This window comes from Taeniopygia guttata, chromosome 3 (assembly GCF_048771995.1).
Source record: "Taeniopygia guttata chromosome 3, bTaeGut7.mat, whole genome shotgun sequence".
Classification (NCBI taxonomy): Eukaryota; Metazoa; Chordata; class Aves; order Passeriformes; family Estrildidae; genus Taeniopygia; species Taeniopygia guttata.
The window spans coordinates 46,287,379-46,313,226 of record NC_133027.1 but is presented as its reverse complement, the minus strand read 5'-3'; the positions used below and the strand labels follow the sequence as shown (position 1 = coordinate 46,313,226).

The following is a 25,848-nucleotide window of genomic DNA, read 5'->3' as shown; positions in this document are numbered from 1 at the left end:
TCCAGCCGCGTTACTCGGCGCGGGGAGGGAAGGGAGCAGTGTGGAAAGTGACTGTTCTCCGCTTTGTTTTAAGCGCTCCGGCGGCGGCGGCGTCTCCCGCGCGGTGAAATGCAGGACGAGCGGCCCCGCCGTGCTCTTTCCTCCTCGGGGAGAGCTTGAAATGAGAGGGAAAGAGAGAGAGAGAGAGAGAGGGGAGAGCGATCGGTGGTGACTCGGGGGCTGGCCGGGCTGCTGCTGGGGCTCGGCGGCCGCAGACGGTGGATTTGTGGGAAGAGGACGGGATGAGAAATAAACGCACCTGGCCAGCGGTGTTTAGGGGAGCGGGGGCCGGGTGCCCCCGCTGGCTGCCGGAGCCCCTGGACTCCGGACGCGGAGCCGCCGAGCTGCAATGGACTCTGCCCGCCGCTGGCCGCAGAGCGGAGCACGCCCGCCGCCGCCGAGGAGGGAGAGCGGCCCGCCCGGAGCCGGCCCGCAGCGCGCCCCTCACCCGGAGAGGGACCGGGAGTTTCCTCTTCGGCATCGCTCCGGTGACCGCGGGCTGTGCCAGCCGGCCGCACAGATAGGTTGCGTGGCAGCCACGGCGCGAGCGAATAGGTAAATGCCACTATGTAGATGTGCTGTTTGGAGAGGAGGAAAAAAAAAAAATTAAAAAATTAAAACGTGCGAGGATGCGGTCATTGGGCCTGGCACAGGGGATGGGGCTGCACGGGGAGATGGAATAGCCTCTCCCGTGCCTCGCGCGGCGGCGAGATGTAGCCGAACGAAAATGAAGTCCTTACGTAAGGCGGGCTGGCTGGATGGCTGGGTACCTGCTGCGTCCTGCATCGCCAGCCGCTGCCCCGCCAGAATTACCTGGGCTTCTCCCTGCCGTGCCGCAGCCTGTCACTGCGGGGCCTGTCCTAAAAGCAGACTTTCATCCGCAGGAGCTCGTACATTTAAGAGCTGCGTAGCACTGTGGAACAAACATAAATCAGTTGCATTCCAAACTCAGAAAATTTAACCCATTTCACTTGTTACCAAGCTTACTAGCTTGAAAGAACACGGTATAAATCTACTTTGCTGTCAAGCCATGATAGCATTACGTAAAACATTTCTTCTTGGTTACTGTTTACTGCTTCACACTCCACAAATATTTCTGACTTAATTCTTTCCCGTATCTACAGTGTGTTAATTCGTTGCCTGAATATCGATGTCAGCCTGCATACTCAAAAGGCAAATGAATGTGTAAGAATTGCAGGAAAAACATGGAACAAGGCTGAGACATTTTTGCTTTTTTAAATTTGATTTCAGTTTCTGGTTCTCCCGATATTTCAGTGTAGGGTGATAAACTTTCTGCCTTGCTGCTTTTCTTCTCCATTCGTCATCAAATTAAGAACACAGCTTAAGTCACAGTTTTGTTGGAGAGGGGTTTTTTTATGTAATCAGAAATTCCTATGCAACATGAAACATTAATTATTGCAGGAGAAGCTGCAAATTCTTCTGTAGAGGGCCCAGCAAATGTAAAACTAAAAATCAAATGAATGCTTAATCTTTCCCTGAAACAAACCCACCGAGTTATCAGAAATCTGAGGTGCCTACCTGTCTACGTCTCTGTGATGTGATGAAGTTTGTGTCAAGGTTTCTTTCCCTTTAGAAAAGGGGAGCCTCTAAATTGAAATCGTTACCCCCGTCCTCCCCCATGTTTCTGTTTCCTCCTTTTCCTTACCTGTTTTTCCTGTCAGTGAAAGAGGAGGACTGTGAAGCCCTGTTTCCCCTTCTGTTGTTGCAGAACTCCTTGGATGTGTCGGAAGCAAGCGCCGGGAGCATTTTGTGATCTTTGTGGGAGGAAGGCAAAAGCCACCCAGGCCCTATTCCCTCCATCTTGAGCTTTCCATGGTGATTTGCAGCAGCACAGGGAAGTATGAAGCACTGAGGAACAGAAGTCAGTGTTTAAACCTGACTTCACTTCAGCATTAACGACCACATAAGTTTCAGATAACAGAGGACCAGGGGTAGAATAGCAGTAGCACTTAAGGTGCCTGATTTAGAAGTTCTGTTTTGCATAACTAAAGATTTGGGAGCTGTTCAGAAAAGATGATTATGCAAGTGTTTTTATTTACTGTCCTAACAGAAGATGATGATCCGCATTATCTTACATGCATCTTGGATGCATCTGTATCACCATATAGATTTCAGGGGACCTGTATTGATTTAAGTTAGTAAAGAAACACAGTGAAGTTTTAAATAATTGGAATAATATTCTCCCTCTCTTTCAGTCAGATTTGCCCTTCATGTTACTTGTGTTTCATAATCCTCCTAGCTCTCCATTTCGTCATTACAAGACCAGCATCTCTACTGTAAAAAAAAAAAAAAAAAAAACAGTGAGAGAGAAAGAGAGAGGACCCCCCCCCAAGAAAAAAAAGTCTTTTTACAATCTGCTATTTATATCAATGTTTAAATAAATTTAGGGCACAAAGTGATCCTGGTTTTTAATAGGCCCATTTAGTTTCATTTACTTACACAGGAATTTTTTTGGAACCAGAAGCTCTCAGGAAGAGAATGTGTTCGATGCACCAATGCCCTTTAGGAGTTGATAAAAGACATGATATCATGAGTATCATCACCACTTCTGTTATTCTTCTTACTTAGTAGCGACAAGATTGAATCACCATTTTTAGCTATTCTCCAGCAGAACTCGTAATCTATCAATGTGTCAGCTCAACAGCAGTTTTCTCTTCACTAATGCGAACCAGAAGGTCCAGCTATCACTGATTTTGACATTTTTATCTGAGATTGCATGTATTGCAGAAGTTTGAAGCAGATGAATTATAGGGTCTATTACATTTTCCTAAAGATGTACAAAACATAGACTACGTCACCTAAAACATTTCAAACGAATTTATACCGGTTAACATTCCTATGCTTGGTGTTTCATAAGCCTTCTGCTAGAAGAACTATTAAATATTTGTCTGATAAATAACAAGAATGAGACCAAGTGTGGGTCTTGCAGTTTTTTGAATGCCTCACATTGCCCTCACTGTTGTTACATAATGCATCATAAAGAAATACGTGCCTTCATTCTCTTTAAATCACTCCAGCATGGATAGTACTAAGCCTTCCTCCAAGTCCTCGTTATGCAAGTCCTTGCTACTGGTAATAGCTGTCAGCTCTGCATGGTTACTTTCAATACAAGGTAACTGCGGACTTTTTGTAAAGTTCCTTGCATTTCTGGAATTTTCAGTGAGGTGATTCCAGGGGTGTTGCTCTCTTTCTCAGCTACAAACTAAGTTATTATGAACAAAAGGTTTTCTCCCATTAGAATAAATCCCATTCATTCCAGAACATCAGAAGGTAACCTGTTTTTTTTGGGGTTTTCTGTTTTCTTTTTTTTTTTTTTTTTTTTTTTTTTTTTGTTTACTTGCCTCTATAAGGACATTCATTATGAGTATCTGAATGCACTTCAGTGTCAAAACAGTGGAATAGATCAGAATGCAGTAGTATTTTGAATGTCTGTTGGAGAATGCAGGCATATAACTAAGTACTGAAAAAAGACATAGCACAGTAAAAAAATCCATGACCAATCTATCAAAGCTATTAGGTAACAAAAAATCCATATGGGCATTAAGTACTATTATTTAAAGTAAAATCTGTGTTATACAGTATAAGCAGCATTCAAGTGAAATTGATGAGACATCTCTATAGAACTGAAAGTATCATTTTTAAAAGCTATGATACGATGTTCTGTATTTCTTTACCTGGAAAGTGGAATTTTACTCGTCATTCTGTAAGGGTATAAAATTAACAGCAAGCATTTCAGAGAATTAAGAATGCTGCCTGATTTGTGGATTTTTTTTTTCCCCTCTGTAAAACACAGACATCATTGGCGGCAAAAAATCAGGAAAAACCTTTCTGGGTTTTCCAATATCATGTAGATCTTGTTGAATAGCCTGTCTTTTAAGATGGCCTTGGTTTTAAAGAGACTGAAACAGGAATATCTCAAAATTTGTCATACTGATTAAAAATATTTTCTCTTCGTTTTTACTTGTAGGATATGCAGGTCGTAACTCAGCAATGTGTCACCAGGAAAGGAGAGTTTGTTTCATATTCCATTAGCAGATCTTTTAATTTAACACTGCTTTATTGCATTTCTACATTTCTTTACCTTTGTTGCTTTTGTAAATTTGAGGTACTAGCTTATTTGTTTATTTCCATTTTCCTACTTCTAGTTATTTTGGAAGGTTAAAATATAATCTGTTCAGATTTTGGTATAACACATGGAAAATATTTTTTTTTAATTCCTTTTGCAAGCAGTAGGTTGGTGGGAGGAGGTCTGCACTAAAAAATAGTGTACCTATGAAGTTGTACTCAGTGGGAGATTAAATAAAAAAGAGCAGGATGACTGAGGCAAGTCATTTGTCACAGATGTTCGTGCAGTCATGGTGTTTTATTTTAAGCTGGATTCATCAAATGTGCTAAGGAGTAATTTCTGTCTGATATGAAGTTCCCATCAAAGGAGACTGAGTGGTTTAAGTTTAAACCATGGTTTGAAAATACAGGGGAATGTTACTGGACCGGTGACAGTTTGATTCGGTAGCCAAAGTGGACACAAGGAAGTAAATTGAAGAATGCTATTTTTGACCTAAAATACGTCAGGAAAATACATCATTAATATAGTACTGTGGAGCAGTGACTTTACCTAGAAGATTTTTTTTTTCTATGAAGCACAAAGATTTTACCGCAGGCGTCTGAATTATGTAGATTATAAAGGGTACCGATGCCATTAGAAAGCAAGCATGAAATGGTGATGTGTGAACCTCAGATATTTGAGCAACATTTACTAACCACTTTTACAGTATTTTGTATGTTTATAATATAGGTTTAGTATTAATTTTATGTAGTGAAAATGAAGGAGATAAGCACTAGTGTAATACTGATTTGGGGTTTTGTAGATAGGCCAATTATCATATTTAGCAAAGTACAATACTTGAGAAGGCGCAGGACTAAGATAACTTTAAAAGGGAGATTTAAAAAAAAATCAGTATTGGACTTATTCTTTGTTTGTATTTGTTGCTCTCTCTTTTAATATAATTTACTCTTTTGTTACGTTTTTCTCTCTTCCTTCAGAAATACTATATCCCAGCCCCGAAAGGGAGAAATATTATGGCTACCTGTTTACTGAAGCAAAAAGATTTTTTCCCAAACTGAAATATGTGCATTAATTTGCTAGACTTCCAGCAATTTTTATGTATGGTATTTCTGAGAAAGAGATTGTAATGTCCATTTTAATGCAGCTTACCACAGTATAGCAGCTGTAATTAAGCGCTTTTCTCTTTGGTAGTCAGATATACAGAATTATCAGGCTGTTTGCTTTTATGTACCTGAAAACTGAATCAGAAAAAACTATTTTTGATATGATAAATTTTCCTTTCCAGTCTTTACTTTCTTTTGAGTTTTCTAGGTAAATGCTGTGCAGATTGATTATCAGAAAAATTGAGGCTTACGTAATCGGGACATATATTTTTCTACTGCCTCCCTTCCCCCATATAGCATTCATTTTGCTATGAAAAATGAAAAATTTTGAAAAGAAAATTACTATGACATGCTGATTATACACACATTTTCATGGAACTGCACAGCTAAGCTAGTTGTATGTATTTAGTAAAAGAAACAGCAAGCAAAATATTAAAACCTTGAGATGGCTAACTTTAAAATTATAGTCGTAATTAAATACAGCTTTATCTAACATATTGTACTTACCTGCATAGCAATAAGTCATTTTTCTTTGCATAGGGAATTAGAGCACTTCAATGTAGTCTTTATTCATAATAAGAAAAATAAGAACGTCGTACCCCATTTTTTTATTCATCGTAAAGCTGATGCTCCTTCATAAGGGAGTTGGTTTAATACCTAACTTTCAGAGGATGATTTTCAGTGATTGTTGTTGAGAAAATATATGCAAATGAATCAGAACTCTGTTCTGATAGATAATTACAAACTGAATTAACTAAAAAGAATAATATTAAAATTTATCTAAATATGTTAACATGAGCTCTTACCCATAGGTGGCAGTCATCTTTCACTGTAGCAGGGATGCCAAACTTTTGGTTCGTGGTATTCATGCTTATGCTGAAATAATTTTGATGAGGTATGCGTATGTATGTAAGAATATACATGTCTGCATTTAGGGAGAGGAGGAAGGAGGTGACATTAACCATAAAATTACTTAATAATTGGGAGGAATCTAAATTGCTGTGTATAGGCAGTAAGATAAGGAATTATTGTATTCTGGAGAAAAGGTAGAGGTATTTATAAAATCACAGAAGCACATTTATTTATCAATCCATTGCTGATGCTCCTCAAAACAAAGTAGTGATAATTCAGAAACCAGGTAACCCTACAAATTGAGCAGAAAGGCAGGTATCGTGCCAGCCTTAGTGAACACAACCCTATATCGTACCCAGTCCTCCAAACCACATTTCTGTCATCCTTTATCTGTAAATTACAGAAGCACCACAGTGATGATGTTGCCCTGGAAATCACAGCAAAGAGGTATCTTAAAATTGAGGAAATACAGAAAAAGTGCTCTGGGTGAGGGTGGCCTTTCAGTCTTGGAGAGCAAGCAGAACCTGCAGGCTGCTGTGCTGTCCTCTGTCTCTGCAGGGCTGTGATCGACACCCGTGGCAGCGCTGCGCAAGGGGAGGACGCTGCCTGCCCGAACAGAGATTCTCAGTTGTGCCATCAGCTTTTTTTAGGGATTTATGTGGTTTATGGGGATTTCCTTTTGCAATACCACTAAGGAGGCCCTTGGGACCCCACCAAAACTGGAGGGTATAGAAGGAACTAATAAGGCCGGGTCATCTCAGGCTAAAACAAACAGAACTCATGAAACTACAAATGTGTCATAGTGAAACAATAACATTCTTCTGAGAAAAGGAGACTGAAACCCGAAATTCCTGGGTAGGTGAAGTCATATTCTTTTTTCTATTACAGCTGCACTGAAACTCTTTTCAGTTAAGATTAATCTAATATTGTGTCAAGATAGGCCACTGTACACATTCAGCAGAGGTCAGGAATTAGCATTTAACAAAATAGAAAATTGGAAAAATAGGCAATTATGTGTTGCTGTTACAGTGTTGCACTGTGATGCAAGATTAAGGGCTCAGAATTGAGCGGAATGGTACAGTATTATTAAAACAGGACTAATTCTCCTTATGCAAGACTCGCAGCAACACACATCATTGTATAAGCCAAAGCAGGCTGTATGATTTCATAGTCACACAGGGTATTTCCACAGACAGACAACCACAATGTGACTAATTAGATATTTGCATATGCATGGCCCCATTTGCTCCAACTGTAATAATTAGGAGTATTGCACTCCACATTAATTTACACTCTTGTGTAACACTATGAGTATAAGATAGTGGGTGGTGATAAACTGGCCGGTGACAAGTGGGTAAATTTGATAAGTGTTTTGAAAATCAGAACTTTCATAGCCAGCTTTGTCCTTGACAAAGTGGGCAGGACTGGAGAAGACCTCCTCTACTGTGGGGCTAATCCTCTCTGTCGCAGGCAGCCGTGTTGCACTCTTCAACTTCACATGCAGAGACACTGGACTCCATCTTGAAGCTACCCCTGCCATCAGCTTGCCTCTGTTTATCTGTTCCTCTTCATGGTTAAAGATTTCAGATCATATGTATCATGACCAGTTAAACTTCTCACATTCTGCAAGGTCTTAAACTTCAGTTTAAAGAGCATTTCTCTCACCTGGTATAAAGTCCGTTTCCATGTGTCCTCTCCTGGGTTTTTCAGTTTACTGCCAAAACCTGCTCAGCCTGCTTTCAGCCAAACCAGCTGTGCTGTACCTATCACAGAGAAGGGTGCTTTTCACTGACTGTTCTTCTAACCCTCCTTTTTACCTCCACTTCCAGTAAATCTTTTTTAATCTGCGGGGTTAGAAGTAAGCACAGTGATCCAGATGAGATGTTGCTACTGCCTCTTATGGTGCTGTTAATACCTTCCAATGCCTCCTAGATACAAAGCAACTAATATTTTGATTTTTAAGATATTTATTTTTATATTAAAGCTATCTGCTTTCGACATCTTAAAAGTCTTAAGGATTGACCGAAACATCCAACTTAACCTTTTTTTTATGGATGACAGCAAACATTCTTCATTCCTAGCTTGTGACCTTGACCTGTGCACTATCATACTGGTATTGCATGACAAGGGTGTCAAAAGGTTTTTTTCATACAAGCCACGGGCTTCCCCTGAATTTCCTGGCATGTCCAGATTTGTTTGGAAATCTCTGCACTTTGCACGACTATGGACGTGAGCTGGCGCACACACATGATACAGCACAGGGCACTGCAGGTGAGCTAGCTTGGCTCATGAAACAGAGCTGTGTCCAGGATTAGGTTACCTTCAGCACATCACAGTGTGTTAGTTCAGGTAAGCCTTCCAGAATTTGTACAGCACTTCTGACTCGTTGTCCTGCACTGGCTTCATTTGACAGCTGTGGGAGCAAGCAACCAAATTCTGAAATATTTTTATAGGCACAACAGAGGAGATGGACTTAGTGTCTCATTATATGGTTTCTGTTAATCTTGTAGGTTAATCTCCAGTTTACGGGTGATGCTTGTGAAATTGAAGGAGGAACGGATGTACAAGGCTTGTGTGGCACTCTTGAATAACATCTAAAAATAAGAATTTTCTTTTTTGCTTCTTTTAATAGAAGAATCTGGAGGATTTTTGTCGTGTTTGTGGAAGATAGCTACCATTATGACTGTCTCTAATTAAGCAATCAAAATTAGGGGTTTTTTTGATTTTTTGGTTTTTTTGCCTTCCCTTGGAACTGAGTACATGACATTTGTATTTTAGAATTTTTATATAGCAATTTTATTTTAAATATTTTATTCCGTGCCTGCAGAACTACTAAGAAATTTGACCACTTGGTTTGTCTTTATAGTGAAAATACCATACTGAAGAACTTTTCCTAAGTTTGGTATAGGCAGAGTTCCAGGGTACTGAGTCAAGCTCATAATGTAAAATGACTTTCATGCCCATTGTTATACAGTATTCCAGCCCCACTTTGTGCAGGCAGTACCCCAGCTTTGTATCCTCAGTTGATCATTCCAAATTTAAAGTTGTCAGTGAAAATAACTAATAAGATCTGTCTGAGATAATTCCTTAAGGAAATTCACTATATACTTTCCGCTACCTTGAGACTTTCCCTTACAAACCACTTTGCAAGCTTTTATTCATATTAAGAGTTAATTTAGCAACTGCTATCTTAGTTTATTTTTTTTTCAAGTAGCATACTAACAAATGTTTTCCTGAAGTCCAGCCAGATTAGGTCAACTCACTTCCTTGATGTAGAAAGTAGGGTTTGGTGCGTTTTTGTGTCTGGCTAGTGTGCCATAATCTGTTATTAGGAAAGCTTTGTAGTGTTTTTCTTTTCTTCTGTTTACCCGTTTTAACCCACACATTCTTCCATCCAAGTTTTTGATGGGCCATCCCAATTTTTCCTCCTGTTAAATTTTCATTACTTCTAAGATCTTAGTTGAGGTGACTGCTCTTGTGCTTGGATTCAAGGACCAAGTTTGCCCACCCAGAAATAAAGAAACCCAGAACAAAACTTAATTTTTTTTGCCATTTCACCTCCATCGAAAGGATTCACAGAGAAGCTCACTCACAGAGACAGTAAAATATGGATTTTCTTGGAGTCTTCAGCATATAGCTGAGAAGACCATAGTTATAAGAGTCTCTAAATCCTGCAATTTACTTCTCCAAGACTTTCACACTTCACTTCTATTCCAGCCCAGGGCTAATCATATCTTGGAGGTTTTATAAAGTCTTAAAAAGAATGTGAACATAGCTAACCAACTTGGTCAGGGTTGCTACAAGTTAAAAAGCATCCTTTAAAAACCTGAAGTTATGCCCAAATAGAGATATCAGAAAAGAACATCTAGCTGGCTGGTTACATACATACATATATATATATATATAAATAACCACTATTAACTATATCAAAAAAGTATTTTGAAGAAAACCAGTATGATACAGGAGAAGAGGCAGGCAGCTTTTGCAAAGGGAGGCAACACCTCACAAGTCCCTCTGTGCGGAGGGGAGATCTGGTATTAAAGAAAGACAATTTACATATTTTACCAGAGGGTCTCAAAAACCTTAAGCTGCATAGGCAAAGAGACAACTTCTCACGTGGACAAACATCATGCAAAAAAGAGGAAGCAAAGGTCAGAAGCAAATGATCACTTTTTGTGGTGATAGTCCAGTAGCAGAGCCCCTTCACCAGCATGCTCAGAAATGTTCTGTGAAGGGGCAAGAATGAAAATGCATAGATTACTGTGAGCATGAGGAGAGCATGAGGGATGTGGCTGTAAAACGGAGTGACTGAGCAAGAAAATAGCAGATGAGCCTTGCTGTGGATAAATGCCCTGTAATACACACAGGGGTCTTGGCTGGCTCCTACCCCTCCAGAGCAGCTTTGTGGGGCTCCAATAAATGCTGCCACAAAAACATCAACGCACAACTTGGCAGTGGTTAAAAAAGCATGCAAAACATAAGGAATTGCAAAGAAAGGGACAGGGAACAAAATCTAAAAAAAAAAAAAAAAATTAAAAAAAAATCTCACGGTGCTGTGTGAAACTTTACTACTTTCTAAGTGTTGCACATGTTTCTTTGGTTTGTCTGCCCTCAGCACATAGGCATGGCAACACATGTGTTTAAAAAACATTGCAAAATAAATGCTAGAAAGCCAATATCAGACAAACAAAGAATACCTACTGCACTAAAGGAAAACAACAGTTTGCTTCACACGCTTTTTCCCCACCTTCAGAAAAGCCAAAAGGAAAAAAAATCAACGTAAGAGGAGATAGCTATGGCACTACTGGTAACGTGATAAGGGTTGATGAAGGTGAGTATGCAGAATAGTCTGATCATAGTTTGACTCCCATTTGCACCCCTCTTCCCCTCTTTTATCCTCGTTGATCAAATCTACTATATAAAGGTAAAGCAGTTGTTCAATGTCATGCTAAAAATTATTGACAAGCAAGAGAGATCATTCCATCTGTTAACCTGTAGATGGACAGGGAGGGCATAGTTTTTTGGGGGGCTTTTGTTGTCAGACTTCAACAGCCTTCCCTGTCACAGCTGCTCAAGGACACATGGAAAACTGTAGCTGAGGAGAAGCAGGGTTGGATGCACTTGGCAGCTCCTCCACAAGGTGTGGAGGGTGATTGCAGGAACTGGTGTTAAGCCAAGGGTTCTGCCATATGCATGATGAATAGTAACATTTTTCACTGCTGTAAGGCAGCAGCAAATATTTTTAAGTGTGGTGATCAATTTTGTTCTCTAGCATCTAGTTGAACATCAGTAAATACGTTATTAAGATGCTTGACAGTGCTCTTTTGCAATCAAGGCCAAGATGTAGCCAGATACTCATCTTAATCTTTCAAGACACATTTTTAATGAATTTTTACAGTGCCTAGAGGAAAGGTCCCTGGTCTGAAGTGGGACACCTGGATGCTAAAAGCAAATTATAATTAATAATATATTGTATTTGTGATGTCAGAGTGTCATCTAAAGACAGTGGTGAAACGTTGTATAGGCTACTGCTGGAATCCTATTAATAAAATGTCTTACTTTAAATCACTCCCAGGGCATAGGATAGGATGTTCCTTTGTTGACACTACTTTCTCCTGAATATTTACATTTATGGTTATCAAGGAATCACCCAATACTGAGAGAAGCAGTATTTTGAAATAACTCCATTGTATTGCAATATTTTTGCTATCATTCTGTCCTATGAAGATATGGATAAAATTCTATTCTGCTTATCAGAATTACAGAAGAAGGTTGAGGCTCTATACCCACTGCAAAATGCAATTAGGGAGGCAAGCTATACCTACTTAAGATAGATATATACTGTCTCCTTGATTACTCAGTCCATGATGAGTAATTGGTCCTCACTTCTACAATGGCAACTTCTTGATCTTCTGTTTTCTGCTGTACTGAAGGAACTTTTAAACTCGAATTTTTTTGAATAAAATTTACAAATTTTACTCAAAAAGTCTGCTAAATTCTACCATATACAAAAGCCAATCACTGCAGTGATTGCTACAGAAATGGATTCTAGTTCTGATTTAAATTCACATTTCTAGTCAACATAATTTAACTGCAAAAGGATTTTGCTTTCACCCCTAGGTTTTCTTATTATTTTTGAACCATTGAGAGAAGGATGGAATCCTAGACCCATTTCAGTGCTGGAAAATGTGCAGAGACCTACACTGAAATGAGAGCTCAAGGTGTCCAGAGCTCAAACAAAAGCAATTTGGCTAGTGTAGCTGGTTTTGAGCAGTCTTCTCAACATTTTAGTTCCAAAACTTACAGAACCAATCTGGAAAAAAAAAAAAAAAATCCATTTATCCCCTGGTGCAGTAGCCACAAATTATTTAAGTAATAGTAATAATGAAGACCAAACCATGAATTTTAGCGGCCTGCCTTTATTTTTTTCAATTATATACTTTTTACCATTGTTAGTTGACTCGTGTGAAAGCACATGCATGTTTTAGTTTGGGGTGCACTGTGATACTACTTCTAGACTAACAAATAGGTGCAACAGTTTTGCAGGCAATTATCTAGTATTTCATAATCTCCAAACTGCTACTGGATGGCAGACCTGAATTAGAAAACATAAAAATTTCTTTAATTAAGGTATTTATCAGAAAGCCTTAAGTGACATATGTTGGAGTAATTTGTAGGAAATCATTATTACAAGACATGAAGTAAATTTTCCATTAATTAATTAGTACAATCTTTGGACATTCATCCTTGATCTATAGGTTATTTTACCCTTTTTTCAGGAGACAGCACAATGTGAAAACTTTATTATTGTAATAACATGTCAAAAAACAAAAAGCAATAACATAGCAAAAACCCACCACAGCTGTAATCAAAGTGGTAACAGGACAAGTCTATTTGAACTGGGAATTGCCAGAACAGTACATCTTCTGTGCCATAAATGCAGGCAGAGTTCAAATGCATAAAAGCAGTTGTTAAACTAAAGCACCTGGAAAATGGGATTCCTGGGGTGATCACGTATCATGGAATCATGGAGTGGGGCAGGTTGAAGAGGACCTTAAAGAGTACTTGGTTCCAGTCTCCCCTGCTTCCGAGCAACTCCACCATCCTTCCCAGAGGGCTCTCTCAGAAGCTGCCCACTGTCTCCAAGCAGCACAGCAGGACTTGTGTTCCCTCAACCCTGTCCTACCAGCCAGGAGCAGATTGGGTGTCTCGCTCTTTTGCCCAGGTGAAGGTGGGTGAGCACAGTATAACTTAACTAGGCTGCAAGAAAAACACATGTGATGTCCCTTTTCTGTCAGCCTAATGAAACTCCCTCTTCCACCTGCAAAATATCTGGAGGCCTGGAGGATTTGAACCTTTTTAACCCTGGGGCATGGCCATAGAGATAAAAGCACAGAGTGGCAGAGTATAGTAATCTTCAGGATGTGTGGCATCATTATATTCAGACACTGTGTAAGCCTGACAGAATAGCTTCTACCACATCTTTGAAATTGAACTATACCTTATTTAGGGCAGAGAAACATTTTTAAAATTGCCTGGACACCATAGAATTTTTTCAAGGTATAATTTTCAGCTTTTCCATTGATTTTCTTCTTCTTTTTCCCAAGTCACTAGTTCACTTTCCCCTCATCTATTTGACTTTATCATAGGGATAGTGTGAGATGCTGGAGGGTCATACATATTTTGTAGTTTCAGATTTTGGTTTATCTTGCCAAAAAATCTGGGTATGGGGATGAATACAGATGTATCTTGTTCATCATATTTGCCTTCTGCTCAGGGATACAAGAAAGCTTTCACAGGATGCAGAACATACTGTATTAATTTCATAGATTTGGTTTTACATGTGGTACAAGAATTTGTTTTGCTGGATTCTCAAAACTTCTGGAGAAAAGAAAAGGGTTGTTGCCACGTAAATATCTTTCCAGAAAACAGCAAACAAACTGAAGAGCCAAGATTTCCATCGTGGCGCCACTCAGCTGACCTCAGCCACTTAACACAAGGAGGGAGCATTGCCTGTGTCTGCTGTAGTTGTTTCACTGCAGATGAAAAGCAAAGGCAAGGTTTCCTCCTACCAGGGTTTTGTCAGAAAGGGAAATCTGCTTTCTGTACGCACATTAGCAGTGCCTGAGGGATAGGGCAAGTTTTACTTCCTGGTGACATGTATGAAACACCCTTTAGTTGTGAGAAAATTGTGTAAGTTTTGAAGAAAGAAGACTAAGGGTAAAGCAGGGAGTATTAACTACAAATGAAGGGGGCAGTCCTTAAGAGGATATTTTTCTGCTTTTAAATCTGGTGCCCGTATTAAAATTTCTCGCAGCAGCATGTGCATGACTGACACTTATTCAGCTGATAGCGCAAAGCAACAGCGACCCTAGCACCAATGCCGAGGCAATATTTACAAAAGGATGAACTATTTTCGAACAATGTCTTCAATGTACTGAGCACAAACAAGCTTTTCTTCAGCATCAGGCATGCATGTTGACTCGTTCCAACGATTTTGTTCATGTACAAATGTATTCATTGTGGACAATGCAAGGAAAATGTCATTCTCTATTTATATCCCAGTTTCCCTTTGTCCTCTTTACAGTATCTTGGGGCAGTGATGCAGAGCAGAATCTTGTTCTAAACTCCTGCTATTTTCCTCCCCATCTTCTTTCGAAGCGCTCACAGTAGCAGAGCCACAGCGAGTTAAAAGGCTTCCTATAGCAGATTTTTTTTTCTTTTGAGACATAAAGATCGGTCTCTCTCCCTCCGCTTCCCAGCAGAGATCTAAGTCCTGCCTCTTGCTCCATCTCTCGGAGCACATAATGGTCTTGGCAGCAGAGGATGTGGTGGTAGCAGCATTTTGAGCCATGTAAGTGGATGCACCTGGCACAGCAGTGTGAATAAGTGATGTTAAGGCAATTCTCTCCCAGCAATATATGAAACCATCCACTTCATGAACAGCCTCTCTGAGATAAAGGCTGTCTTTCTGTTGACTTGGATAAGTTCCCCAGTATGGTCAAAACAGAATAATGGAGGACTTTGAAAGAAGGGCCCTTGTACAGAAAATAATTAATCTTGCAGCAGAGGGGCAGGAAGAAAGATTTAGTGACACTTGAAAACAAAAAATAAATCCCCAAGTCCTAGGACTAAACTAAAAAGCACAAGTGCAGGCTCACACTGTGTTTTCATTGTAGAACAAATCATCTGTCCTGAAAGTAGCATTCTTGGGCAGGTAGGCCACCATTTCAGGGAGGAATTAGGAACATTATTTTAAAGGACATTTCAGGGAAATTCTATTTTGCCTTTCAAGTATTGTCTGATTTTCTTCAAGGTGAAAATGTCCCCTTCTCTCCACTGTGGCATTCCACTCTGATAAGGTTCACTTTATTGGTAAAATTATATGCATTATCTTAGTGCTATAATCATATATTTACAAAAAAAATTAAGTGATAAAATTCTTTACTTCTACAATGAAAATAATTTAAATTGAAAGCTCAACATTAAATAGAGTTCGCCTTCAATAGATTTCCGCACTCTTTCCAGCTATGTGTATATGAAGAAAATAGTCACAGCCTCAGATGCAACAATGAAAGGAATATAACACCTTTCACATGTTCTAAGAAATTGAAAAACTCACATTTCTGAAGGAAGAATATGTGACTGTTTTCCATTGGGAGACTCCTGAGGCCTCTTGAATGGATCTCCCAGTAAAGAACATCCCTTATACACAGGATTCAAGCATCAAGCATCCAATTCAAGCATCAAAACTTTTACTGATTATTGTGGATTTTTTAAGAAAGTAACTCTTTTCTCTCCCTAGATAAAATTTCTCAATCAGGTTGAAACAATTTTATTCTCTGAAAGAAGAGTTTGAGACTTAATGAATATTACCAAATGAAAGAAAATTTAACCATATAATGCATTTTAGATAAAGAGTATATAGAACACCAAATAAATGAACTCTTCTTGTAATTCATACTTCTAATAATGCATGATTTCATATGCTTTAGCACATAAAAGATTAGATAGCTTGAAAATTAGAGCAGTCAAACTTTTAGCATAGTGTGAGATGAAGATAAGGAATATTCAGTCACCAAAAATGTCTTTCCTTCATCACCATCTAACTCATCCCTAAGGAATTTTTAAAATTACAATTGAGCAATTCTTAACTACTGTACAAAAATAACTCCTATTAGCTGGAAAACATTTTAAAATCTTTCAACTTTAGGGTATAAAGAGATAAACTGCCATGTGAAGGCTTGCCTTATCACTGCTATAAATTGAAGTTTGACAAAGGTTGGTAATTCTGACATTTGGAGAGATAATTAAACACCCTAAATGATTGAAAGCTAAGCATAACCTTCACGATTAAATGAAGATTAAATGATCATCTATTATGGATGTATGCAATATATATGATTTCAAGTTACCTGGCAGCAATCATTCATTCTCATTTTCATTAAATTTTTAGAAAGTAGCAACTCCCAGAGTCACTACTGGCATCTACAGCTAAGGATAGTATTGAAATACAAATAATTTGGTTGTAATCTTGTTTATTGTTTTATTTTTTAAAAAAAAATTCTATCACTGCTGCATTACCATATTGAAATTGCTCAGACAAATAAGAGATGGTCCCTGTTCAAATAATGAAAAACCTTTGGAAATGTTTTCAAATAATGAAAAACCTTTGGAAGTGTTTTAATATGCTGTGAGTCTTTAGTGAGCAGCAGGAAAAATATGCTCTCTTCAGTAAAGTTTTAAAAACTGTTTTCTCAGTATGCAATATATGTCAATACAGAACACCTTTTCTGCCAAAACATAATTTTATCTAAGGGCAAGCCTTGGAAAATGCTACTTACCAAGTTCTTTTAATCAGATAATGTATAATGAATAACTGCAGCTAACAATATTTTATGCTTTTGTTGGTACTGAACAACTGGTATTAGTGCTTTTTGTAATTTCACATTTCTTAGCAACAGAAAAGTTTAACTTCTGTTGTTGGAAGCTATGCTAAGATTATTTTCACAATCTGCTCAATTTGCCTGCTCTTACATCTGACAATCCACCATAAGCAATTGAGAAATATTTTCTGCACAAGCTACGTTAAGCCTCATAACAATTATTGCTATCTTGGCTGATCCACTCAAAACCGTTTCTCCACTTAATCCAAAAACCTAAAGCTCTTTCTTTTCAGTCAGCATATCCTGCATCATGGAAGTCATGTTACCACTATAGTCATGGTCAGAATCTGGGTACAGATGCAATGAGAGTTATTAAAGTTATATATTCTCAATGTTAGATAATAAATCCTCTGATTATTCCCCTTCAGTGCTGGGTCCCACCCCTGGACACTGTGGTTGACCTACAGACAGTACTGAGCCTACAATAAAAGCATGTGATCACCATTTTTAGAGAAAAAAAAATTGCATATGAGACGACCGTAGCAGCAGTTCTTGTGGTGTCACCACATCTAGTCTGGGCACATAGTGGATCTTTTTACATTCAGTGATAGTTCAGTTTAGCAAAGAAATTTAGGATTCATTGGGTTTAAAGGTACAATGTGAACATAAAGCCTGAAGTGAGACGAAGGTTTGGGAAATAAGAGAGACTTCAGCAGAAACATGAGGTTCAGCATTTGAGAAATCATTTTGAGAGGGTGAATACTTAGCACTTTTCACAGTAGTTGTGAGAGCTTTGTTTTGCTCTGAACAGATTCAGTCATTTTCAGGCTGTGGTGTCACTTCAGTGTCTGAGCTAGTGCCTTGAACCTGGAGCCATCCCTGTTATTTCTATTTGGAGCAGGATGTATCTCCAGGTAACACAAATACCCAGTACCTGGGAGAATCATTTGACACATCCACCCTTGCACTGCCTGTGCAAGGAGCCCTCCTGCAGAGGAGTCCTCCTAACCCAGGTGGAAGCAGGCTGCCAGCACTGCAAACCCAGCCCTGCATTCAGCCACCATATGCCCAGTGCAGTTAAATAAATGGATGTTCTTTATTTCCTGGCCTTCACTGAATTGGAGACACATTCTACAGTTGGCTGTGATTTGTATTTCCTTCAGCACCTGTAGTCTGTGGTATGCATTGGGCCACTGAGCTTTGTAAGTGTTTTATAACAACTGGACTTTGTGGGAAACTTGAGCTCTTGGACAGGTGACATTTTTGATGCCGTGGAACAGATGCAAACTTCCTTAATACAATCTAAGTGATTGTTTTTACTGAGGCCATGAAGTGAAAACATTTTTTATTTATTTCATAATCCAACTTGCATTTTATACTTCAAAGTCAGATAACCACAATAATTTTGCCAGAAAGAAACCTTTCTGAGCTGACTGGCTCAGCAGATGAATGCCACACAGCTGAATTCTCCATTCATAAACCAAAGGTTTTCTTCTGCAACTATAAGCATCAGAAGTGTTGTTTGGGACCTGTGAGGGAGGTTACATAACCCCAAGCAGAGTCCATAGCTCAGAAGCCAAGGAGCTGGGAAGCTCCCGACCAGGCTGGCTCTGCATGGGAGTTGCCTGCATACCTCAGTCCCACTGCTCAACAAGCACTACATCTGCTTGGGTTTTTGTCACCCTGACGCACAGTCACAGTCCTGGGCCAAACATTTCTTAGACACAGAGGGACTTAGAGATGGGGCCAGCCAGACCTCAGTCCTTGAACCATTTGGGAGCATGTTCATGGGGCTGAACAGAAACATCGCACCCTACTTGTAGTCTGGCAGAAGTTGAACAGCATCACTGACTTTCTGCTCAAGTCCGCAGGTGAGCACTCCCACTCTCTCCAGGCAAAATGTTTTTAAGTGATAGATGAATTTAAAGTTTTATTTACACCAGAGAATCTAATGAAAAGGAGTGGAGTTTAGTTTTCATTTCAGTTTTAAGTGAAATTTCAAAGACTGTATAACATTTAAGCAGTAATAAATAAATGGCTAGAAGGGAGAATACAATGCTGGTACAAACTTTAGAAGCTGGTAGTTTTCAGAAATTTGGCAACCATCTCCAATATTACCATATAGTATGGGTCAAATGTCTTCATGCTGATATTTTTTTTTCCCTGTAGCAAGATGATTTGTTCATTGAATTGCTATTTATTTCAATGTATTCCTAGGAAATAGAGCTTCTTGTCTATAACAGTGACAGGTAGCACTGAAATGTGGCTTTCACGTACTCAAGCACTTCACACGTTCTAGGTCAGGCACCCTTGATGTGTGTCCTTGTGCAAAAGCTCCTGTAGGATGTTTTACTTCACTCCTTAGACAGAGGCATTAAATTTGACAGCAAAATTGCTTCCACCCTCTTTATATCAGTAACTACATAAAGGTAAGTTAGAGCACATGGTTTTAATTTAGCCTTTAGTGGTTTTATTTGGCAGGGTTAAAAAACTGTTGAGCACTAACCTTGAATTAGAAGCTGACCTCTGAATTAGTCAGCCTTTTTCTTGTAAATGCATTTGGTAGAATATAAACATGAACCATCTATTTACATAACGTTAGTGACAGCCAAATGATTTCTTAGGAGCATTAATGCTGGAAATCCCAAACACTCCTTCCTTGCTGGAGAATGGTTTATAACTCCTGAGAATAATCTCTTCAGCAAGTAACTGCAAACAGAAAAGGCTGATCTTTTTCCAACCGAATTTAGGATTTCTCTAGTATTTTACTAAGAAACCCCAGATAATTATAAGCTGCTGTTAAATGAAATGCAGGTCACCTCCCAGGGTGCATGTGGAAAGCTCAGACAGTGCTGGTGGTGGTGCAGCCTGCTCCTGTACTACAGTGGCTTTATAGGAGATCCTATGAAAAAAGCAAAGAACAGCCTGAATCCAGCATGGCACTGGGGAGCCCTAGTGCAGAGTACCAGTGATGGCCTTGAGGGATGTCCAAGGACAGGAGCCCCATGGTATGCCTAAGTTTCTCCACCTGTCCTGTTCCTGGTTTGCTGAGACCCAAGGGTAGGGAGAAGCAAGGAATTTCAGGCTGGCTGAAGCTGAGATCCTACTTCAACCCAGCAGCAGATCTTCAGTGCCCCTCTGCTTCCCCAGCTGGAGCAGCACAAGAAGGCAGCCTAGCAAACTGAGAGGTCCTGCACCTGTGCTGCTGCCTTTGACATGTATGCAAGCACTGCATCCTAAGCTCACAGCAATGTCTTAAGAGTTTTAAAGTTTTTTCTCAAATCTAGGTAAAATGAAAGCCATGAAATGCCACCAGGCTTTGAAGTTCCTGGGTTTCTTTGAGTGTGAGCTTTACTGGTTTTAAAAATAAAATTTTACAAAATGGATATATTAACAATGATGAAAAACAAATCTGAAAAAGATCAGAATAATTTGTGTGAAATATTCTTCAGGCTAAGGGGGCATTTAACAGGCTTTCAGAAGCAGAAAAGTTACTTGGCTTATTTTAGTTTATTTTTTTGCCCACTATAAAGAGAGAGTATTTTGTGGATGTCATAGTTTTCATCTTTATTATTGAATAAACAGCAGATTTCCTTTCTTTTTTTTTTTTTTTTTTTTTTACTGTATTTTCATCAGGTATTTTTATTACTATTATTATCATTATTATTATTGCAATAAGAGTACATACCATAGCATAGCACTTCTAGCTTGCTCCACGTTTGTCGGCATGCCCTGCCATAATATGCCATAATAAGTCTCTAAATTAAGATGGTATTTTTCATGCTTTCAGCAACAGCAGCAAGGTACTCTGCTCTTTGCTGTGTGTTGTTATTATTAGCTCTCTCATGATCGAATTCCTGCCTCGGGCACTGGTTGTGTGATGGGGCCGAGCTCTGATGGCAGGTTTCAGCCTGTGTTTTGTCTGCCTGTGTTTGCCCTACCTAATTCATGATAGAGAACACAAAGACTGGGCTGAACAGAAGGAAAGTGCACAGCCATTTTAGGTGTCCTCAAATTACTGCTTACGACTTGTCTCCAAACTAGAGTAAAGTGGGTTCTGTTTAACATAGAAGGTGGGAAGGGTTTCACTCCAGGCAGAGGTTTATCAGTTCCAGCACACTCTCTGTTAAGTGGGAACAAGTAAAGAAGCATCTGAAGGCTTCTCAGATAACAAACAGCAGACCATTTCCCCCTGCCCAGTGCTGTTTTGTTCACTGGTATCCTTCATGGGGGTGCCACCAGGCCACTTGTGCTTGGCATTTGGGAGCCAGGTTGCAAGGGGCACAGACAGTGTTTCTTTGTTTGTCAGTGTTGTGAAACACTCAGTTCAGTAACCCTGCTGCCCTCTTGTGCAGCATAGAGCCTTTTCCAAAGATTTGGCACAAATACTGTCACTCACTGCCAGTGAAATAAGGCAAACACCTTCCTCTCCCACTGAGAGCAGGAACATTGACTCCTGCAGGTGTAGCTTGTCCTTTCTCAGGCCTCCTTCCTCTTTCTGCTGGCCTGCAGTGTGAAGCAGAAAGAGTGTCCTTGAATAGGCCAGCTCTCCCCAGGACTGAGGGTGACATTCATTCATTATGCTTATTCGATGGAATCACAGGTCCACAGAATGGTTTGGGTTGGAAGGGACCTTAAAGATCATTTAGTTCCAACCTCCCTGCTGTGGGCAGGGGCACCTTCCACTAGACCAAATTGCTTCCAGCTCCTTCCAACCTGTCCTTGAATACTTTGAGGAATGGGGTATCCACAGCTTCTCTGGGCAACCTGTTCCAGTGTCTCACCACCCTCACAATAAAGAATTTCTTCCTAATACCTAACCTAAATTTATTCTCTTCAGTTAAAAGCCAATCCCCCTTATCCTGTCACTACATTCTCTAGTAAAGAGTCTCTCTCCATATTTCCTGTAGGCTTCTTTTAGGTGATGGAAAGTCACAACTGGGTCATCCCAAAGCCTTCTTTTTTCCAGGATGAAAAAATCCCAATTCTTCTAGCCTTTCCTCACAGGAGAATGCTCCATTCCTCTAATAGTCTTGGTGGTCTTCCTCTGGATGCTCTCTAACAGGTTTATATCCTTCCAGTTGATATTCATTTTGCTTATTTTACTTGCTGGGTTCAGACATGAAAGCAGTGTTCCTTCAAAAGTGGAGAAAGCAATTTTTCTATCACCTTTTATGATGACTTTAGGGAATATAGCACTGTGTGGCTGAGGTATGTGTCCTGCTTTGAATATCCTCATCTTCAATTAAGCCTGTAGAAGTTCCCTGCCTTCCTTCTGAACTGCTTGGTCTTGAGCTTGGACACACCTGGGAAATGAATTTCTCTTTAGCAGGTCAGTCTTAAGCTATACATGGAGTTTTGCTGGTTGCATGCTCCTCTTCTGCTGAAAGAGCTCCTTGTCCAAGCAAAAAAGGATTGAATGAAATTTTTTGTGTGATTAAAACACATTTCTCATGGGAAAAGCCTTTGCCTGGCCAATCAAGGACATTCCTGCTCCAGAATAAGTTAGAGATCACAGCAAAAAAGCCCCAAACTTTTCTATGTAGTTATTGATATAAATAAAGAGCAGGAAAAATTCTTGCCCTCTGCCTGGCTTGCTTTGTGTCCAAAATTGTTCTGCTTGCTCTGCTTTCCAGTAAAATCTCTAGCACTAACTATTTTCCTATGTAGGAGGGAAAAAAGAACATTAGCAAGAATCTCTCAATCTGTCTCATCAGCACCATCATTAATTGAGCATTTTTGTTAGTGGGTCAGTTCTTCTAAGCTAAGGAAGTGAGGTATCTTTGTTGTGGCCCACATGACAAGCAGGATCATGGCGCAGTGGGGCTCAGGTGAGCTGGATTATCTGCTGCCTTGTTTCTCTCTGTGGCTTTGGAGGGCAGCAGCTCCTCCCAAGGATCCCAGAACCAGGCCATGACTGCCACCAGGCTGTCCTTTTCTTCAGCTCCTTCAGGTGACAAAGCTTTGAATTTTCTTCCAGCTCTGTAGTGGGCGACATGGATGGCAACTTATTTATGCTCCTGTTGTCTCTAGAAACCTACAATTGGGTTCCTCCTGGCATAGTTTAACATGCCTACTGCCTGCCAAATATTTTTTTAATCCTAAAAGCTTTTCTGTTGCTAGGCTGAAATTTTTTCTGCCTTTCAGATATAAAGTGACTAATGGGATACATTTCATAATACATCAGCAAGCATAATACTTGTTATTATCATATTTTAGTGCCCTTTAAAAATTAGTGTACTGGGACGATGGGGTAGTATGTAAATTGTACATTATAAAGACAGTAGGGCAAATTCTTTGTTCTTTGATAATCACATTTTATAATTAGGGATTAGGGAGATGAAGTTTAAAAGTATTGGTGTCGGGTTTTTTAACCAGTGTTTTTCAAGAGATAACAAATGTCCAACAGTAAACATTAGGTGTTAGGACTTTTGTGGAATTTTGATGCTGTAAACTTAATCCTGGTCTGGTACAAATTTCTCTCAGGTTTCCATGTTTACAGGATGGGAAAACAACTTCTCCTATCCTGTCTGGAGAACTGTTTTTTTTTCTCCTCCTCTGGTTCTGTATTTGTAGACAAGACAGAACTTTAACCCATAGGAGAGCAAATGAATGGAGAAGTCATGTGGACCAAAAGGAATCGTAGACACTGACCCTAGATGACATCTTGGGGTAGCATTGAACGTACATTCAAAAGAAAAGTGATGAGGCCATGTAATCAGTAAATGTCATTGCAATTTTTGTCCTTTCATCTTCTGATAACAACTCCTTGTGCCTGAGACACAGAAACAGTCACTCTAGGTCACTCTCAGTCACAGGTGGGATAGTTCTAGCTCCTGAAAACCCACAGGAGCCATGCTAAAAGAAATAGGTTTGGAAGATTGATTGAAGCTTAACAAAACAAACAATTTCCACTTATTCATGGATTCTGGAAAAAATAAGACTTGTCTCCTGCTTGACTCCTCTGGGGACTGTATACGTGCAATGGTGCATTCCCTAAGTGTGGGCAAAAGGGAGACCTCAGCTCTGTACTGGGGAGCCCACCTCAACCTGCTCTGCCACGCTTCTCCTCTTTTTGTATTCTTAAATGTTCCATTGATTGATAATATCAAGTGAGAAACTCATATTACGGAAATTTCTCCATGCAAGTATGTTTAAAGCACCAGGCAATTTCAGTTCGCTGCAGCGCAATGGTTTTGAGCAATAAAGATGTAAGGTTTTTGTTAGTGTATTGAAGCTGCTACAGAATAAAGCTTGGCTATGATATGATCCAAGACGTCTTGCTGGTTCTGTTATGCCTTCTTACACAGTAAGTGAATTAGCAAAACGGCTTGTGAAGATTCCTCTTCAGAATTTGTTCACTCTTCTTAAAGTGATACTAAGAGGTCTTGTTGTAATATTTAACTATTTTCTAGCCCTCCAGCTGAAGGTAGCAGATTTATTTATTGTAACTGATAATAATGAAAAGATTAATGAACTCTGAGCCTAGTTGAGATTTTTTTTTTTAATTGTCCATATCTGGAAGAAGTCTAAATTCACATAAGTCTTGAAAAAATAGAAATTGTCAAGTTAAAATATTTTATTTTAGCAACATAGAATAATTTGGGTTGGAAGGGACCTCTGGAGCCCTCCTGTAGTACAACCCCCTTCTCGTAATTGGATCAGCTTTTATACTAGTTCAGGGTGCACAGTGCCTTGTTAAACTGAGTCTGAATATAACTGAGTTGGGCTTTTTTATGCTTTCTCTTACATGAATAATTTGCAAAATAAAAACTCAGTCTTTATATCTAAAACAAGGGTTGCCTGACAGTGTAAGAATTTTGCTTTCAATGGCAAAATTTTGAAATTCTTTTAAATTCTTTGACACATCTCAATAGCAAAGAGAAATTTTTTAAATCGCTGTTTATAATCCTGAAGAAATAAAAGCATAGAAAAAGTCAAATCTCATCATTATTTTTAAGGCAAAATTGAAGTTATGATGACATTCTTAGCTGTGAAAAATACATTTCTAAGTATGGCTTTAGTTACATGGAAAAAACTTCTATGCAAAGTCATTAGGAAATAAACCTCAAGCAAAATCCTTAAAATATATTAAATGTACTATGTTCTTTCACAGGTTTTTTATTTTCAATCTCACGTGTGCCAAAACTGAGTGTCATTCAGTGGACTCATTATGATTACTCAAATCTGCATTAGGAAGAGGACTACACAGAAGAAAGGTTTCTTTTCTCTGTATTTTTAATAATTTTGCCAAACTTTTTTTTTAAAAAAGTGTTGTTGAAATTTTGAGGGTTTTTATAAGACACAAACCATGTCAGACCTCTCTTCAATGCTATTTAAAACCAAAGTATCTGAATTAGATTTTCCAGCCCTTTTATTTGTTTCTATTCAAGTTCTGCAACTGTTAATATAAGCATTTTTCCTCTTTTAACTAAAATATTTTCATTTTAGCTGAATGCCCTACATCATCTCAAACAGTCCAACACCATATGAATGAAAGGATATTTATCAGCCAGCTTGCACATTCTGGTCAAGGACACAGAAACCTTATTCAATGGTCTGGTCTTACAACTATCACTCATGTTATTCCTTATACTTTCCTTCCTACCCTTATCAGTTATTTCTCCCATCTTTCATGACACCGAAAATGTAAAGTAAATACTGCAGGGGAGATTCTGCATTTTTTTCTGTACCATGTTGTCTTAATCACACACATTTGGAAGGATGAATAAGTAAAAAATGTTTCAACTGTCCAGGTTTCCCATCGCATATACATTTATAGCATTGCCAAAAAGACATCTAACTTGTGTTTAACCTCTGAAAGCCAAAATGTTGCAGCTTAAACCATCTTTCACAACATTTCTATACAGTTCACTTCTTA

At 39.2% G+C, this 25,848-nt stretch overlaps 1 long non-coding RNA gene across 2 annotated transcripts; it reads left to right on the top strand.

The window, feature by feature from the left end:
* The first annotated feature begins 452 nt into the window (after nucleotides 1-452).
* On the top strand, nucleotides 453-24,236 carry LOC140683689 (uncharacterized). Of its 2 annotated transcripts, XR_012055011.1 has the most exons (3): nucleotides 453-594; nucleotides 1,769-3,172; nucleotides 23,544-24,236. It is a non-coding gene; the product is annotated as an uncharacterized lncRNA (long non-coding RNA). The 2 variants fall into 2 exon arrangements; XR_012055010.1 differs by lacking the exon at nucleotides 23,544-24,236 and having other exon boundaries at nucleotides 1,769-4,963.
* The last annotated feature ends 1,612 nt before the right edge of the window (nucleotides 24,237-25,848 follow it).